General features: G+C 40.3%; 1 long non-coding RNA gene across 1 annotated transcript in view; it reads right to left on the bottom strand.

Annotated features, from left to right (window-relative positions):
- Window positions 1-17,213, bottom strand: part of LOC308063383 — a 55,826-nt gene extending 38,613 nt beyond the window's left edge. Inside the window, exon 1 of the long non-coding RNA XR_013927950.1 lies at window positions 14,569-17,213. This is a non-coding gene — a long non-coding RNA (uncharacterized lncRNA). The remainder of the gene's footprint in view (window positions 1-14,568) is intronic.
- Window positions 17,214-17,233: the final 20 nt, after the last annotated feature.

The raw sequence follows: 17,233 nt of genomic DNA, 5'->3' as shown, positions 1-17,233 counted from the left end.
TTTTATCTGGGAAATAAACTCTTTCCTTACTTCTTTCCCTGACCCTTCTGTTTTCCATGTGCCTAAGATAAAAGTTGTCCTTAGAGAGCAATCTAATGCTTCTAAAATGCTCTGCCTTCAGAGACAGCACAATGTGAAGCAAGATTAGTAATAAGCTCATATTGGAGACTGGTACGTTCTTACAGAACCTTGATCTCAGTAGGACTTCTAAGTCCTCCCACCAGTAACTTGGGGTTTATTTTCTTACTTCAGGAAAACCCATCAGAACCTAGAGGTCTGTAGGGAAAATAAACAGATCTGCAAGATGGCAAAGTGGGTTTTGAAAGTGAGTAGAGAATAGGATGGATGTCCTCTGGCAGGCTTTGAGGTCCAGAAGGATTGCACTAGTCTTTTGGCTGCCTGGATTACCTCTGCAGCTGCTCATGTGCTCACTGTTTTAGATGTCTGCTTGCTGGCTTTAGTTGTTATAGTCAAAAAAACATTAGATTTTTCTTTCCTTAAAATGACCATTAAAAATGGATATTGCACTTGTGAAAGGTGTTAACTAGGCATGCTGAGACACCTGGGATACATACATAGGACAGGAATATTTTTTGTATTTCACTTCCAATACCTTTCCAACTCAAACCAGAGAAAACAACTCTAATAGGAAAAGGAAGCTTCATTTTCTATAGTCCTTTATGTCTTGGCTTCCCCAACAAGGAAGTCATATTAACATGTCCTCTGATGATGACTTATGTGATGCGTTGAGAATGGAACTGAAACTACATCTTCATTTCATACAACCCATAAAACCAGATCCAGGTTATCATTTCAAGGTTCATATGCCTGTGTCATGTTCCTGAGTTTCTCATAGTTCTCTGAACTTGCACTTTTTTACCAGTCCTGTACCCATCTTGGAGAAGTTTGCAGCGTGTCCAATAGGCATGTGTCTGCATGTTTGCAATTGACTTAAAAATGCCTTGCCAGTATGGCTGTTGCCACAGTTTACTCTTTGTCCTCTTCTTGAATACTCACATAACCTGCAATACCCTGGGAGGTTTTCCCTTTCATTTGTGATTTACCTAAAATTCTTCCTTTGGGTTTTTACAAGTCATGTCAGATTTATCAACAAGGAGTTTGTCTTCCGCAATACACTGTCTTAAAAAGCAGGGGAATGCATCCACAGAAACAGACAGGGAAAATCTGTGGAAAAATCGATAGATGTGACTTAAATGTCCTGTACTGGGAGTGTATAAGAAAGAACATAAACCACAATCCATCATACAAAACAATTTATATTAACAAATGAGAGCCATGGAGAGAGCTGACATAAGCAATCTGCCTAACATACAAAGCATTCATTTTCTAGAAATGCCCCATACGTGCTGACTATAACTACCTAACCCTAAAAACATTCATACACATGATTTTAAACAACAGCTTATAAGAGTAACAACTCTGACACTGGGTGTTGCCTGAGAATTAATGACTGTCCGCGATTAATGGCCTTCAACTGTGTTTCAGCCATCAGCTCCTCCCAGCTAGTCATTAATCCCTACAAACAGTTCTCAGACTCCTGTTGTCCGTTTGGTATTGGACAAACTGAAAATACATTGTCTTCAAACACTGAAAAAGCTTGCCATAATATAAACCTTCAGTAACACTACTGCTTGCTTGAGGTTTGTGCTAGGGAAATTTCTATGTTGAGTTTGGTCCTAAATTATGCCTTCTACCTACCTTTTGATTCCCACAATTAATCACCGCAGAGCACCATAGGGAAAGAGAACTTCCATATGCTGCAGTAATGAGAAGCCTCTAAGAAATGTGACTAATAGAGGAAATGTGCAGCTTAAGCTGTGAATTAATAATTTATGTGAATTGCAAACAGGACTTTGCATATGGTGCATGTATGATTACAGATGAAGATGCTCATGCAAATAAAAGGATCTGAAAAATAGTTGCACAACTCATGACCAAAATCCCTTTAAGACCAGGTCATAATAACTCTTATGACCTGGGAAATACAGGGCTTGGTCACACACAGTATATATTTAATCTGGGGCTGTGATGTAGTGGCTTTAGAATGTGACTCTGATCTGAAGAGCGACACCTCTGAAAAAATGGCATACTCACTTAATGAAATCTTCTTCCTGCCTCTGTACTCAGAATCATACCTGCTAACCTTGGAAACGTAAATTCTGAGTTGAAAAGCAACAGTAAGTAATGCAGGAAGTGACAGGATTGGCACTGAAGCTGGGAGTGAGATGGAAGGAGTCACCCACATGGTTCCTTGCTTTTGTACAGGAATGAGTTAAAAGCTGGGATTTCCATGTCATGGAAAATATTATCACTTTGCAAATTGCTCTCCTTCAGAATGAAAACAGTCCGAAACTTCCTGTGGAATGGAAATTCTGTTGAAATATTCTGTAAAATTTGTCACAGTACAAACGGAAGACCTCCCAATCCATAAAATAAGACTTTCTGCCTTGACTAAGACACAGTTGTCCATATGTAAATTAAAACATGAGAATCAGCTTGTAGAATATTGAAGTTATTGTACAACATTCAATGTCCTGTGAGACAGCATTGCTACACCACCGCATAAGTTGTCAATATTTTCAAACCCCCTAAAAATAAATGACTTTTCATAACGTTTCATTTTTAAAAGTTCATAGGTTGTCTGGTTTTGGCTTCAGGGCAATTTGAAGTCTTATCAAAATCAAGTTATTTTGGCTTTAGATTAAAACAAGTCCTTTTTAATCTCTTAAAGACCAGTGCTTAGAAAAGATAAAGCCACGTCAATCCAGTATGGAGTTGCAGTGCTAGTACCTTACGCAAACCAGTGCGCCCACGTTACCGAGCAAAGTGCCGTGTATCTGTTTTGAATTGGCTCCTGTCGGGGCATCCATCATAATGGTGTCTGCAAGTCTGAGAATGTAAAGCTACTTGCTTTGCGGCCAACCTCTAACTACTAATAAGGGTTAGAGAGAAAGTTTCCTTGGAGGCGGTTCATCCCCTAATTGCTTGCACAGATTTTCTAAAGCCCTTCTCAGATGAAGCTGGCATAAAGTCCTGTCAGAGACAAAGGTTCAGACCACAAGGGCAAGAGCAGCTCCTGTGCTCCCACAGCCATGGCTGCCAGTGCCCCAGGGCCCACGCTTACGACGAGCTGGGGGGGCACTGGGGACGCACAGTGCTGTTTGTAGAGGTGGGCTTCAGCTGGGGCCAGCTGCTGGCGTAGGCAAAGCAGAGCATTGTATCAAGGGTGGAAGATGTCTAATAGCAGCAAAAAGGCTCTGCAGCTTGCTTGGTCTTTTGGAGGTCCTGCTCCTTGGCTTGCCGCTGTGGTCTTTGGCAGGGATGGGCAGGAGGGAAGGAGCTGTTGAACTTAGGGCCTCTTCCAAAAGCAGGATGAGTAATGAGGGCTCTCCCCTCAGTCTTTGTCTTACTTTGCCTTTTGCCCTCCTCTCCAATGGCAGAAAGAGTGTGACCTCTCATCCACAGGGAGGCAAAATGCATTTTTGTCTGCTCTTTTGAGAATCCATGAGTCCCTTCTGGTGCAGCAACTTGTAATTCCCTTTCCTAAAGAACAAGGACTGTGGGGAAGTGAGCTTGTGAACAGTGGTAAATAGGGGCTTAATATTTGTGAGATAAAAAATTATTAGAGTGAGAGGTTTAACAATAACCATACCTTTCTGGAGTTGGGGAATATGATGAATATGGCCAGGTGTATTTTTGCTGGTGTAGACTGTGCAAGAGTCCTTTGAGCTAACCGAATACGGCCAAGCTCTGAACCAAAAGCCCTGACCTGTGCTAACATAGGGTATCTCAGCTTTGACATGGTTACCTGGCTTGCAGACCACAGCTGGCTCACAGCTGGTCAGGTTGTGGAGTATGGACAGGGTGGACTCAGGTTTCCCTGTGTCCAGCTACCCGGGGCACAAGTCTAGCAGATCTATGGGACACCTAAACAAAAGCCTGGTTGTTCCTGGGTGGCAAGCCTGTTTTAGACATCTTTTGGTTTTGATCTTTTGTCATGCCTACAGGCTGGGATTTTTCTTTCCCTGTCAGCAGGTCATTTAGAGTTGGACCTGCTGATCACATGGATTCTAGGTAAGACCCAATAAAACAAATGAAGATCCCAACTTTATTTTGGGTTCTGCTAGCATCTTTTAAACCCAGTATTTCAAAGCTTTTCACAAACATTATAAAGAAGGTCTACAAAGGTGTCATTGTCTCTGTTTCACAAATGATGAAGCTGAAGGACGCAGGTGTTTGAAGGCAGGCCCAAGACAGCAGAGCAGATATGAGTGTGAGGACACAGATAACATTGCCCTGGGGTCTGGGCTTTAACCAGGGGATCACAGGGAAGTGCTGTAACCACTTTAGGCTGCACTGTTTATTTATATTTGCATATCAGAGATGTTACTATCAAGTTACTGTACACTGGGACTACTGCAATAGTATTGTAGTAGTAACTAATATTACAGTTAATCAATAAAAAGGCAGCATTCTAGAGATGTGGATGGCAGACTATGTACACATTTTGGTTAATAAGGTGGTAGCAGTGGTTCAGAATTCACCGTGTCAGGCCAAGAAAGTGACGGGGAACTTTTAAAAAGCTGAATGCCTGACCTGGCAGTAAGAATATATAAGATAAACAAGAAGAAATCCTTTCACAGTGAGGGAATGTAACAATTCCCATAAGATCTTTTTTTAATATTCTCACTGTGAACACAGTTAAATGAAGTAACTGGCAGCAACATTCAGCATAAAGTCATTCCCTGTTTATTAACAGCAGTTCTAATTAATGTAAAGTCAGCTCAATCTAAACAAAAAAAAATAATATTTGTAATCAATCTTTGAACTGTTCTGGAGCATCTGGTAGATTTTCCCTCCTGCAATATTGTTATCTGATTACCAGGCAAGAAGTAGTTTTGAGCTCCCCAATAAGAGCTACATTTTCTGCAATAACACATCAACAAACATAGAAATTTACAAATGAAAAGATTCCAAAGTGTTATGAAAATATTTCCTTCCTGCACTTCGATGTGTGATCAATAAATCAAGGCAAATGTGGAACAGGTGCAAGAGGGACGAAATGGTCTCTTTAACGTGATTCTCTGTATACGAGTGTAGGCTCAAGGAACATCACTGGGGTGGTGTTGGTGTGCTGGGGTTGCTGCATGAGCCTGGGGGCATGATGCTATCCTTATGTGCTGCCCATATGAGAGAGCCAGAAGTAACTAGAAGCTCTAGTGCTGGAAGTGATTTTATTCAGGTTCAACTGATCTAATGCATGGCTGTGCAGTAAGGAATTTGTGGCTGGAAAATTTCAACCTGGGAACTGATTTCCAGTGGAGAAAGGAAGCTCTTTGCTAGGTATTGTAGAAATGGTAGGGTGGAAGAAAACTTGGACCTGAAACTGCCCAGCACCGATGCAGGATCAGGTATCCATACACCACCCTGACAGGTCATTTTTAACTTGTCATTATAAATCTCACGTGAAGGAGATTTTACATTTTTTCCAGCAGCTTAACACAGTCTTTCACATCTCCAACTGAAACCTGTGCTTAATAGCTTTGACCCAACAGTGTACTAATGCAGCAGAACGGCTTTGGGGATCCGAGGTAGTAACTGCCCAGACCCGGTCCTGCCCACTTGCTGGACTCTCACCTGGGGTGTGCTGCACTCTTCCCCACGGTGTTGTACAGATGTGGCCCAGGACAGTCAGGGGAAGAGGCAGGACCTGACCTGCTACCTTTTCCCCAGGGGTGAAAGGGAGTGGGTGTCTGACAACAGAGCCGATCTCAAACAGCTGCACCCTTATGGTGCCTGTGAGCCCTGGGCAGTGAGTTGCAGAGCCGCAGGTGTTGGTGCCACAGGTGGGAAGGGCAGGGTGGGAAGGTGCCTCTCCACGTGTGCGCCCCAGCATGGCGCAGCAGGCACACGTCACAAGCCACCCCTGCACAGGATGGCAAAACTGGGACCTACTCCTGCTGCTGCAGGGGATGCCAAGCGCCTCAGATAAAAGCAAGGTCAGCTAGCCAAATTAAGTTTGTCATAATATTTCAAAGTTCAGAAAAGCTTATCTGATCACAATATAGTCCATTCAGCTCTGAAATTAGCTCATTTTTTCGCTACAAAAGATCCCAGAGTGTGCAAAGCGGAAGGCAGGAGATTGAGAGAATGCTGTATGTTATACGAACAAAGTTATGACACTTTCTTAGACAAGGCTGGTGTTGGCCAAAGCTTCTTTCTTGGAAAGTAAGAAATAAACAGTCCTTCCTCAGCTCGGCTGATTATAAGGTTTATTTTAAAACCTCTGCTGGAGAGAGTCCAGTGAAGGACTGTGAATTTGATGAAGGGACAGGGGCATCCCTCCTATGAGGAAAGGCTGAGAGAGCTGGGACTGTTCAGCCTGAAGAAGGCTACAGGGGGATCTCATCAATGTATATAAATATCTGGAGGGAAAGTGCAAGAAGGATGAAGCCAGGCTTTTCAGTGCTACCTACTGACAGCACTAGAGGCAATAGGCACGAACAATGACAAACCCTCTGAATGTCTGAATGTCACAATGTTTCACTGTGAGGGTGACCAAGCACTGGGTGAGGGTGACCAAGCACTGGAAGAGGTTGTCCAGAATGGTGGTGGAGTCTCCATCCTTGGAGATGTCCAAAAGCCACCTGGACAAGGTTCTGGGCAACTGGCCCTCGGTGGCCCTGCTTGAGCAGGGGCGTTGACCCAGATAACCTCTGGAGATCCCTTCCAACTTCAACCATTCTGTGACTCTTTTAATTTTTCCTTTACAGACATTGAAAAAACAGCAGCTTTTCAGGGAATGACCTGCTTATATGACCCTGAGCCAGCATTTAGGAGAGTGCAAATATCTGCCATAAGGCAGATGAGTCCAGTCCAGAATTTAGATGAGCGATAGTCTGTGAGACCTCAGTGAGAGGACTCAGGCAGGCCCTCTCCTAGCAATTTTAAGGATGTAAATACCATATCCAATATAGAAAGATCTACAACAGTGAGAAAAGCATGAAAATATTTTTTCCACTTGTTTGATGTGCTGTCTTGTACCTGTTTGTTCAGGACTCCATTTATTTTAATAACTGATCAAAAAACTGCACTGACTCCATACAATTAAAACCTCAAATCCCAGTGTCATGTCAGGGTACGTGACTTGGTATCACCTCTGAGTGTCAATCAAAACAAAAAAAGCAGCAGATACGGAAGTAGAAAAGAAGTTTCTTGCATGGCTACTTAGAACAGACTCAGCCTGTTAGATGCAGGACTGCTGCCCTCTGGAAAGGGCCTTCTGAACCGTTTTGAAATAGGAGCTAGAAATTAAGTGACATAAGGGCCTTCTGACCTATTTTGAGATGGATCACTCTGAGGATCTCTTTTGTTTTCATTCTGTCATTCTACTGTCCCTTCAAGCATTTTCTCAGATTCAGACGGTAGCTGTGATTGTGGCAGTTCCATGTCTACTTCCCCTCCCTTTAAATAACTGGTTAGAAGCAGACCTTTAGAAAAGCTACTGCTTTTAGTTGCATGGTTTGATTTATTTCTTTAGTGCTGAAAAATCTCTTGTCCTGAGATTTTTCTTCAATAAAAATAAAGTGGAAACTTATTTTACCAGAATACTATGTTCCTGCTGACTGTGACCTACCTATACTCATGATGCATAAGCCCACACGTTTCTTTTTGTTATGGATGAGTATTTTCCCTTGTTTTTCTGTTCTTTCATTTTCTATGGAATCAATAATAGACATTTTCTATGTCTCTGTGCATCACTAGAGAGGATCTGTTAGACAATAACTACGTGGAGTCTTGGCTTTGGAAGGTCCTTCTTGCCTAGAACTGAGAGGAGTGTGGAAGTTAAGGACAAACTTTATGCCACTGATGGCTCCTATTTCTCCTTCTGTATGCATGCTTGTTTTAAAGTTATGTAGAAAGCTTACTGCACTCAAAACCAACAAAGATGGTCCAGAGCATATTTTTTCAATACTATTTTAAACGTGTGGTTATGGCTCTGAGAGACATGGTTTCACCAGCCACACCCTTCTCCTTTTCCCAGCTTCCTCAAACGGTTCCTCAGTGCTAGAGCAGATTCACTCCACGTGGAGCAATTGTGCAATCTTACATCATCCTGCACTCTGCCTCTCCATTTTCCTTACCCACCATGAAAAGAGTTGATCCAATATATTCAAGGCGTAACCAAAGCATTTTTAAATCAAGTTGCTATCTAATTGTTATAATCAAAGGTCCCATTGCTATAATCTATTTACTTGTTTTCTGCTTATCAAATGACCTTCAGTTTAATCTCTAACATATCTGAATTTCACATTGGACAAATTTTCAACGATACTTTTACCACTGGCAAAGATTGTTGAAGGAGATAATTTTTTGTGGGATTATTTCCTCCTATGATACTTCATTTCTCTTGTAAATAGTGTTTGATGATCCTCTACTTTGAATATGTTTCATGTATTTTAACCACAACATGTTGGAAGAAATAGCAAAAACATTATCCTGATAGAATACTATCTAGATAAACACTATTTTTGCAGTGTTCTCTAGGGAATTAAGCAGAAACATAAAAAGTTTACCACTGGAGTATTAGCAAAGGCCTGCAGAAACTGTAGAGTGGGATGAAGTTAGGAATAAATTACAGGTATGAATACAGAGAGCTTTCACTGTCAGGTTCAATTAATACTAACATTTTCCTAAGTGCCATTTTATAGTTTGTGTCACCATTGTACCTGCTCATTAATACATGTGTTTTAATAAACATTCCCGTGGCAGAAGGAAATAATTCTGTTTCATGGATGAGGAGTTGAGAAACAGAGATTAAGCAATTTCTACAAAGTCACACAGGAAACATGTGGCTAAGCCTACATCTTTTGAATGCCAGTCTGGTGGTGCAACTACACCAGCAGCTCTCTGCCAAAAAAGAGTTGTGCTAAAGCCCTACATTCAATACTGTAAAAAAAATCAAGATGATCATTAACTTCTAATATATTATGAATGGTACAATGCATAGCCCCATATCTAGTAGTTATGAATCCTAGTTTACTTAAGTTCTACCAGTTGCACTACTGCAAGTTGCTGCTGCTCAGAACACAGAATTCTGGAGCAAGATCTACAGATATTGACATATTATTATGGCAAGAAGTGAATGAATGGTACTTGTTCTACTTATGTGATTAAGATTACTTCCCTCCTACCACTGTAAAGTGCAATCCTGTAGAAAACTGCTTAACTCTAACCTAACGCTAGTCACCGACTATGGTTAATGTGTTTTGTGACTGTTCACTTATGCACAGAGTCCAGATTACCTCTACCCACAATACCTCATATTTCTGAAACACCCTTGAATATGTTTCAGAAATATCCTGATTGATCATAGATGGTGACTGCTATTAAAGGTGATTTTTCAGTGGCTTTGGACAAATTGTGTAAATTCAGTTGAGAAAATATAGTTGCTCACACAACTTTTTTAGCTTTAGCATCTATCTGATATTATGTGGAAGTGCTTCTATAATAATGACATGGGCTACTTCGCAGCTTGTGTGGGTCCCTTGACACATGTCCTTTCTGTGGCAACTGGAAGACCACAGTGTACAGGTGTATTGAGTTTACCACATGGCAGTCCCTCTTAAGGCTCCTCCAAAACCTCTTAATCATGTTTTGTTTTCAGTTTTCACCCTGCCTTTTGATTTATATGCCTCAACCCAAGACCACCAGGTTGTAGGATACCTCACCATCAGCTTCCTCTGCTGTGCTTCAGCTGCTCTGTCACAGCCTCAGGAGGGGATACCTGATGGGGATGCCAGGGACCTGAGTCTATTTTCATTCTCTCATCTGTCATGTCTTCGGGCAGAGCACTGCTGCAGAACATCCACCAGCTCCTTCGTTGGTTTCAGGGACCCTTGGAAGGGTCCTCTGTTGTCTCCTTCCATCTCCAAATACTGTTTTTTCATTTCTAACCTATGACCGTAAAGTCTCTCCCCTTCTTTCATTTGTTGCCCCCCATCATTGTTTGTTTTCTCCCCAGTTTTTCTTTTGCTTACGTACTTTGCTGGGAGGTCACGGGCAGAGGGTATTCAGCTTTCTCAGGGACTGGCTAAGGCCCATTACCTTTGGAGGAAAATCCACTAGGAACAGTGATCAACTTCAGGCAGCCTGGGAAGAGCACAGGAACAGGAGAGTCAACCAGCAGTATTTCTGATCCCCCACTGACCTGCAGCCTTCTGAGGTAGGCGCAGTCCTTGTTCTCCTTCGAATATGATGAATTTTCTTAATACTACTTTCAGATAAAGGTCATTTTGAGGGTATTTAGTGGGATGTGGATTTAGGTATGAGTATTACTGTAAGCCTGATTCTGGACAAATGCATCAGAAGATCTTCTGGAGGGAACCTTCCTAACAGAAAATGAACACAGCTTTTTATTCAGAATTTCTGGCTGTGTTAATAAACACCTCATATTCTCCCCAGTAAGATGATGGTCCACGTAAATTAGGTTTAAGGTGCTTGCACAAGCATCCTGTATTAGCTTTCACGCTCAAAGTGAATATTCATATTGATTTTAAAAATCCATTAATCACCCCAAACAATTTCACATCTAGAAGAAAAAGCTGAGGAACTCAGCAGTGAGGCATTCAATTGGAATGACCTTAAGTGGGCAGTTTCTTCCTCTTTGATTCATTAGTTACCTGCTTGCAGAATTCTTACCGTGGGTACTTGAATATATAGGAATAGGGGACCAGTGAAAAAAGGAGAAACGATCAGAGGCTTAGGGAGCTTGAAAAGTGAGTCTGTCAGCAAAGAGACATTGCAAGAGAAGTAATTAGGAGGTGCATGGAACAAATACCAAATAAGCAAATAATAGTCAGTACTTAAAGGATTAACAGCATGATTGCATGGGTGTCCAGTAAGCAAGGTTGGAGAAAGAATTTGAGTCTTGGAACAACTTTTCTATGTTATGCTGTTGCTCAGAGGCAGTGCTGGGGGAGTCCCTGTTCCTTCCAAGCTTTTCTAGAAAGCTGATTAATAAAGTGTTTGCTACACAGGCACCAGGGAAACGAAACTAGAACTTGCAAACTATCAGATTTGCATTGGAAGCTCTGGTAATAGTAATAATAATTTTAATAAAGTGAACAATATTTTCCAGCTGTAACCTGTATTCTAAAGGAAGTTCTAGAAAAACCTGTTTTAAGAAAAGATTCAACACTGGGTTCTTAATCTGTGAGGGTGTTCCTATCAGTTGTTGCTAATTAGCATCAGCAATATGTTCTTTTGTGTATGTGTGTTCATGAGGTTTGACTAACCTTGGTAAATAATGCAAAGTAAAATTGTAGTGTTTGATCTCATGACAAGAAGAGGGGAGAAGCTGTGGGTAGTTAGTCAGTCTGAAGTAAAAGCTTACCACAGCTGAAACAGTTTTCAGATGAGGTAAGTAGCCAAGCAAAGACTGATTAAACTCCTTATTTGAAACACAGGTCTTTTGTCTACCTCTGCTAGTCTTGTAGAGCAATAATAATCTCTTCTTTTGTTATTTTGATGGCTGTGTATTTGTGTTGAGAATTTCCATGATATCTTTTGCCTGTAGTTACTTGCTTTCAAGATTTCGGTTAAATACTTGATTTTTTATGCTGCTTGGATACTTCATTTCTTAGACATCTCTGTTTACTTATAAAGAAGAGAGGTTCCAGCTTTCATGTGAGTTACCCAGATGAGAGAGGACCTGACTCTGGAGCAAAATACTTCAGCTAGATTCTGTTAGTGGCCTTGTATAGGTATATACAGATGCTGAAATGAGGCTAAATTTTTGCTGACTTCATAAGGTAGATGTTCAAAGCTTCCTCCCTAAAGCAAGTGACTGTATTAAAGGCAGAGGACTGAAGACCTGGCCATTGTCCATCTGAAAAATTCTTCTGCTAATAGTCACCTAAGGCATAAGGTAGACTAAAACACTAGATCCATTGCTGGCCAGTGATGAACTTGCACTATTTTCAGGTATTTATCAGGTATGGAAAACTTGGTAGATTTAGCGCTTTTTGAATTTTCTTTTTAAAAAGTAAATATATGCCAAATGGTGAAAATGGAACTGATGTTGTCCTATGACTTCTTGTGATGGGCAATTGGTGGCCATGCATAATTTTACTCGTGGATTTCTAAGAACAAGATGCATGGCTGTGTCTTCAAGAGCAGCATAATGGGGAAAGAAGGAACATTCAGATGTAGGAGATAAGGCAGTGGCAATCTGAAGATCTATGTCCTTGATAGGACTAGCTGTAAGGTTCTGGAAATCATTCCTTTAAGACAATGATTTAAACCATTATTATTTTTTTTTCAGTCTTGTAGTTGTTTTGAATTTTTCAGGATGAGAAAAACCAGTTTATAACATTCCAAAACTTTAATTTTTTTTTCAGGGGATTTCTGGGTTCTCCTTTTACTCCTTAGGACTTGACAATAGTTTAAAGGTGTAAAATGTTAGCATCCCTGTATTTTGTTCGAAGTTAAAAAGAGAAATTAAAAACTTCTACACTTTTATTCCAAATGGAATAAGTGGAAGAACAGCAAGGCAGAATTGGAAGTTAATTATTGTTTTGATCTTTTAGCTAAAATTCACTGATTCAAAGACTAGGGAACTCCTGACTAAGAAGAGACTAAAGTCTAGTCTTTAAGTACAATCCTCTGGGTGTTGGAGTAATCTGAATTTTCCGTTATCTCTGACTGGGCCAAGGCTTCAACTGGCACGAAGGGGCAGGGAGTGGTAAGATGGCCTCACCTTGATTTGTACATTTGTTTAATAAACTGCTAAAGAGGCACTGGGAACATACACCAGATTCAGGACTTGCTGGTTCCCATTTCCCACTGAGAGAATCCTTTTTTTTTGGAGGCTCTTCTTATGGAGTTGCCAGTCCGGAACTGTCCTACATCTAACGGAGGAGGAATGAGAAGAGCTAAAATGGAGTCAAACAACTAAATAGCTGACTTTATAGCAAAGACACGTAGAAATGAGCTTGATCCTGTAGATTAACTATTAATATTTTTTGTCCAGCCCAAGAATACAACTAAAATGGTGAGAACTCTATGAAGTCCTCTGGAAAATTTGATGAACAACTTGTGAGGCTAATCAGCCATATAAGAAGGAAATTACACAATTAACCAAAACCTCAGGAGACTTGGGTAAATTCACTGATAGCTCCCTGCCCCTACAAGACCAAATAAAGCCCCAGATTGTTGTGAAATCCTTGAAATTTCTCTTTTTCCACTGAAAATGGAAATTAGCACTAAGTACAAGCCTAGTGATTAGTCAAGGATTTAAAATCTGTCTTTTTAGAGTGGCTGGGCCAAGCAGGTTCTACATTTCATCACAGGGGCAGGACAGAATCTAATCTGGATCTGACCCATAATAGTTAAAAATGTTTGCTCTAGAGGTACTGCAAGCAAGGCTGAATAACAGCAGTAAGTGAACATATGACATGATAAGTGAAGCTAAGCTGTATTTACATTTTCCACTCTAAAAAATGAAAAAGAAAAAAAAAAGGGGGGGGGGTGTTGGCAGTGGAAAGCAATTCAGTATTTATAGAATTCATCCATGTGAACAAAAGATGCAGCTAGTATTTCAGTTGGTGCTATGATAATTGATGACTTTATGTGGGGGTACATTATTATATACCTCACTTCCAAATTACCTAGCTTATTCAAACAAATCTTTCCAAAATGTATCAATTAGATTAACTCGGTGCATCAATCAGCAGCATTCAAGATTGTGCTGACTTCAGTTTTTGTGGTGTCTTCTTTGCAGTATTGTTGCTCTTATAAAAATTGTTTCTGTGGTCCTTTCAGATTTCCAAAGTCGGCTGCATCCAAATTCTTCTAGCAATGGACATTTTGGATAGTTAGGGATAACTATTTCCAAAACCACATTTAATTTATTTATTACCTCATCCCAGAACTTATTTTACCCTAGGGCACAACCAAAACATATGTAACTAATTATCCTGAGAATGTCCACAGCTCCAGTAAGTATGATTTTATTTTATTTTTTGAATCCCACTATTTTTCATTCTTTCTGGTGTCCATTAAGTTCTACAGAGACATTTCTGCTGGATTAATTCAGCTTTGAGTTCATGTGCAAATTCATTTATGTTTCAGAATACTCTGTCTCATCTTTTGCTGTTCAAGTAATAATCTAGATCTTGGTCCACGGGCTCTTAAGCCTCTGTCAAACATTTCAGGGATATCAAATAAGAAAGTCACAAAATGAAGGCACCAAGGCCCAGATGCAGTCAGTTTAAATTCCACTAACGTCTCTATGCCTGGTGATTCCTCTTGGCTACACACAGCTGAAGATGCAGGGCCAGCCAGGAGGAAACATTAGGCAAGAAGAATAAATTGGAATTTAGCCAATACAAATCAGATCTTGTGTCTCTGATTTTGATTAAAAAAACAAACTGCAAAAGCTCTGAATTCTTCAGGATAGAAAGCTGTCTTATGAGCCTGAATTTTGTTTAAAGATAGCTGTTTTCACTGTCTTCCTTCCAAAAGAGGGAAATAACAAATACTTACTGAACTGCAGTGGAGTTATAGGAGGAATAAAGTCGGGCCATTCTGATAGAAGTCTTTTTGTTTGAATTTCTCTGATGTTTGATGTTCTGTGATGTCCTGAGTGAGTCCTGATTCTAGGACTGCAAGAAGTGGTGTTTAAAAATAACCTAAAACAAGAAAACAAAAAAAAAAAAGCCCCAATGACAAAAACCTATAGTTGTTTGGAGAAACTTTCAGGCAGATGGGTGCTAAAGCTCTCTCAAATATACAGGTTTTCTGTTCTTCATTGCCACAGAACAGACTCTTCCAGCTTGCTCATGGGAGTGAGGGAAGTTACACATTAAAAGTATGCTGGCCCCAGATCAATGCAGTGTAAAGAACCAAACCTGTTCAGTCTAACTATTAGAAGCAGCTTAATTCTCACGGAAAGGAGATCCACCTATGCTAATTTATCTTATCAGGAAGCCTGGTAAATTAGCCTTAAGCAGCGATCACCAGACTGCCTAAAAACTGGATGTGCATAATGTAGACAAGGCACTAAGCACTTTCAGGTCTCATTTACTTTTCCGAAGATGTGGGAGCTCAGTCCATTTCATATTCCAACTCTTGAGCAAAGGTAAAATTCTAGCCTTAGTGAAGGCAATGGCAAAGCTCCCCTGAATTCAGTGAGGCAAGATTAGCTTGATTGTGCTAATAAAGGACAGGTACTTCTTCACATAAGAGCAGTTTCACTGCAGCATTCAGTGTACCTGACAACAGAAGATGACCCTACAGCTGAAACGTAGCATTGCCATGTGGGAGCAAGTTCTCATTGGAACTCTTTGTTTTTAATCTTGTAAACAAGGGGATTTAATACCTGCCAGTTTAGATTTGTAAACTCCCCTCACAATTTTTCCATAACTATAAAAAGAAATAATTTTGATGCCTGGTTTGTTTTTTTTTTAAATTAGTCAAATGACAACAGTATGCTTGGTTTCATAAAAGACTTACAAGTCAGTGTGCCCACAGAAATATTAGTCTGCCAAATAAACATAACAAAAGCAGGTTTAATGGAAGACAGAATAAAAGAACTGCTCCAGATTTCTTAACTAATTTTGATGCTGAGTTTCCAGTTACCGTGTTTGCTGGACTTTTGTGGGTCAATTGTCTTTGGGAAGGTGAAGTACATTTGAGAGAATTTATACAGAAACATATCCTGCATGGTCTTGCTCTGTGTGTGCGTGTCATTTATTTTACTTGTTGTCCATTGAAGCTAATGAGCCTATTCACAAGAGTAAACATAAGATGATAAAAGTTTCCCCATTCAGACCCTAACTCACATCTCAAGATGTGTGACCAAATGTCGGACATTCCACTCAGAAGACCAGATGAGCTCATCGCAGATAACTCACTGTGTTTCCATCTGGTTCAGATTTGAAGAAAAGTATTTAGCTGGAAGAAGAAAAATACATTTTGTATCATTTTAATGCTGAACAGATTTAGTGACATACTTGCTTATTTAATCTACAGCACTGGAGAGTCTAATGAACTGAGTAAGATACATATCTTGGCTCCAGTTCTGTTCTAAAATATACCAGAGAAGCCCCAACTGACTTAAATGGAATAGCATCTTTGCTAATGAGTGCAAAATGTATTCCAACGAAAAAAAGTGTACAAGCATGGTATGAATGTAAGTATTTAAAACTATTGGAAATTACTTAACAGTTCATCTGCATTTATATCTTGTATGTGTTTTTTTTAGAGGAACAATACTGTTTAGTCAATAAAATAGTCTGGAATTTTTTCAGCTAAAGAATTTAAGCATGTAACTCCCACTCCCAATAGCTGGAGAAATAATAGGTATGTGAATCTTCCAAAATCTGATGGAAGGGTGAAATCCAGTGTTAGGCTGCACGTCACACACTGCCATTGTAGGTGCCAGAAAGGTTACTTTTGATATAATACAGCCTGGGCCTGGGGGATGCCAAGCACCTATTAAAGAGTTCATGGCCATCTGCTACATTGGAAAATGGGTTTTCTCAGGATGGTCCAAATATGCTTCCTTTCTGTTGTACTGAAAACACAGAGGGAAAATCCACATAAAAAACAGGTCTCCACGTAACTCTACTTCTATAGGGCAATTTGCAGCTGCTGGTGACCTTATTGGGAGAAACCACCATGCAGCAGCAAATGCCATAATCCTCCTTAACCTGGCATTGCCATTAGAATAAAAACTCTTCTTCTGTCTGTCTCCAGCTGCTCATTCATTCCCAGTTCTGCTCCATCCTTTTTTCCTGTCACACATGCTTGGGGGACCTCATGGTGAACAAGATCAAGGGAGAAGCTCAGCTAAAGCTATCCTGTTGTTTGTGCAGGAAGGGACCATATAGACAAGAGATGAAGGTGGGAAAGAGAAATATAAACTGCATAAAGAGTGAGATCTATATTTTCAGTGGCAGTTCCATTTTATGCTGGTTAAAGTATGTCACAGTATACTTGAGGGAACATTTCCAGCTTTCAGAGGTGAACGGGCTACTCTGCCAGTTCAACTACAATAAGAACACATTTTATTGTCTCTGGCCCAAGTTTCACCTATAGCTTAGTTGTTTGCAATATTTTTTTTCCATGCTAAGTAACGCATATGAAACCTTACAAGTAATACTTGTAACACAAGAGTTTAGAAAGAAGTGAGTCTAATTCACAAGAA

The sequence above is a fragment of the Falco punctatus genome (assembly GCF_963210335.1).
Source record: "Falco punctatus genome assembly, chromosome: 1".
NCBI lineage: Eukaryota > Metazoa > Chordata > Aves > Falconiformes > Falconidae > Falco > Falco punctatus.
Note: the sequence above shows the minus strand (reverse complement) of the source record. Positions and strands in the feature narration are given on the sequence as shown.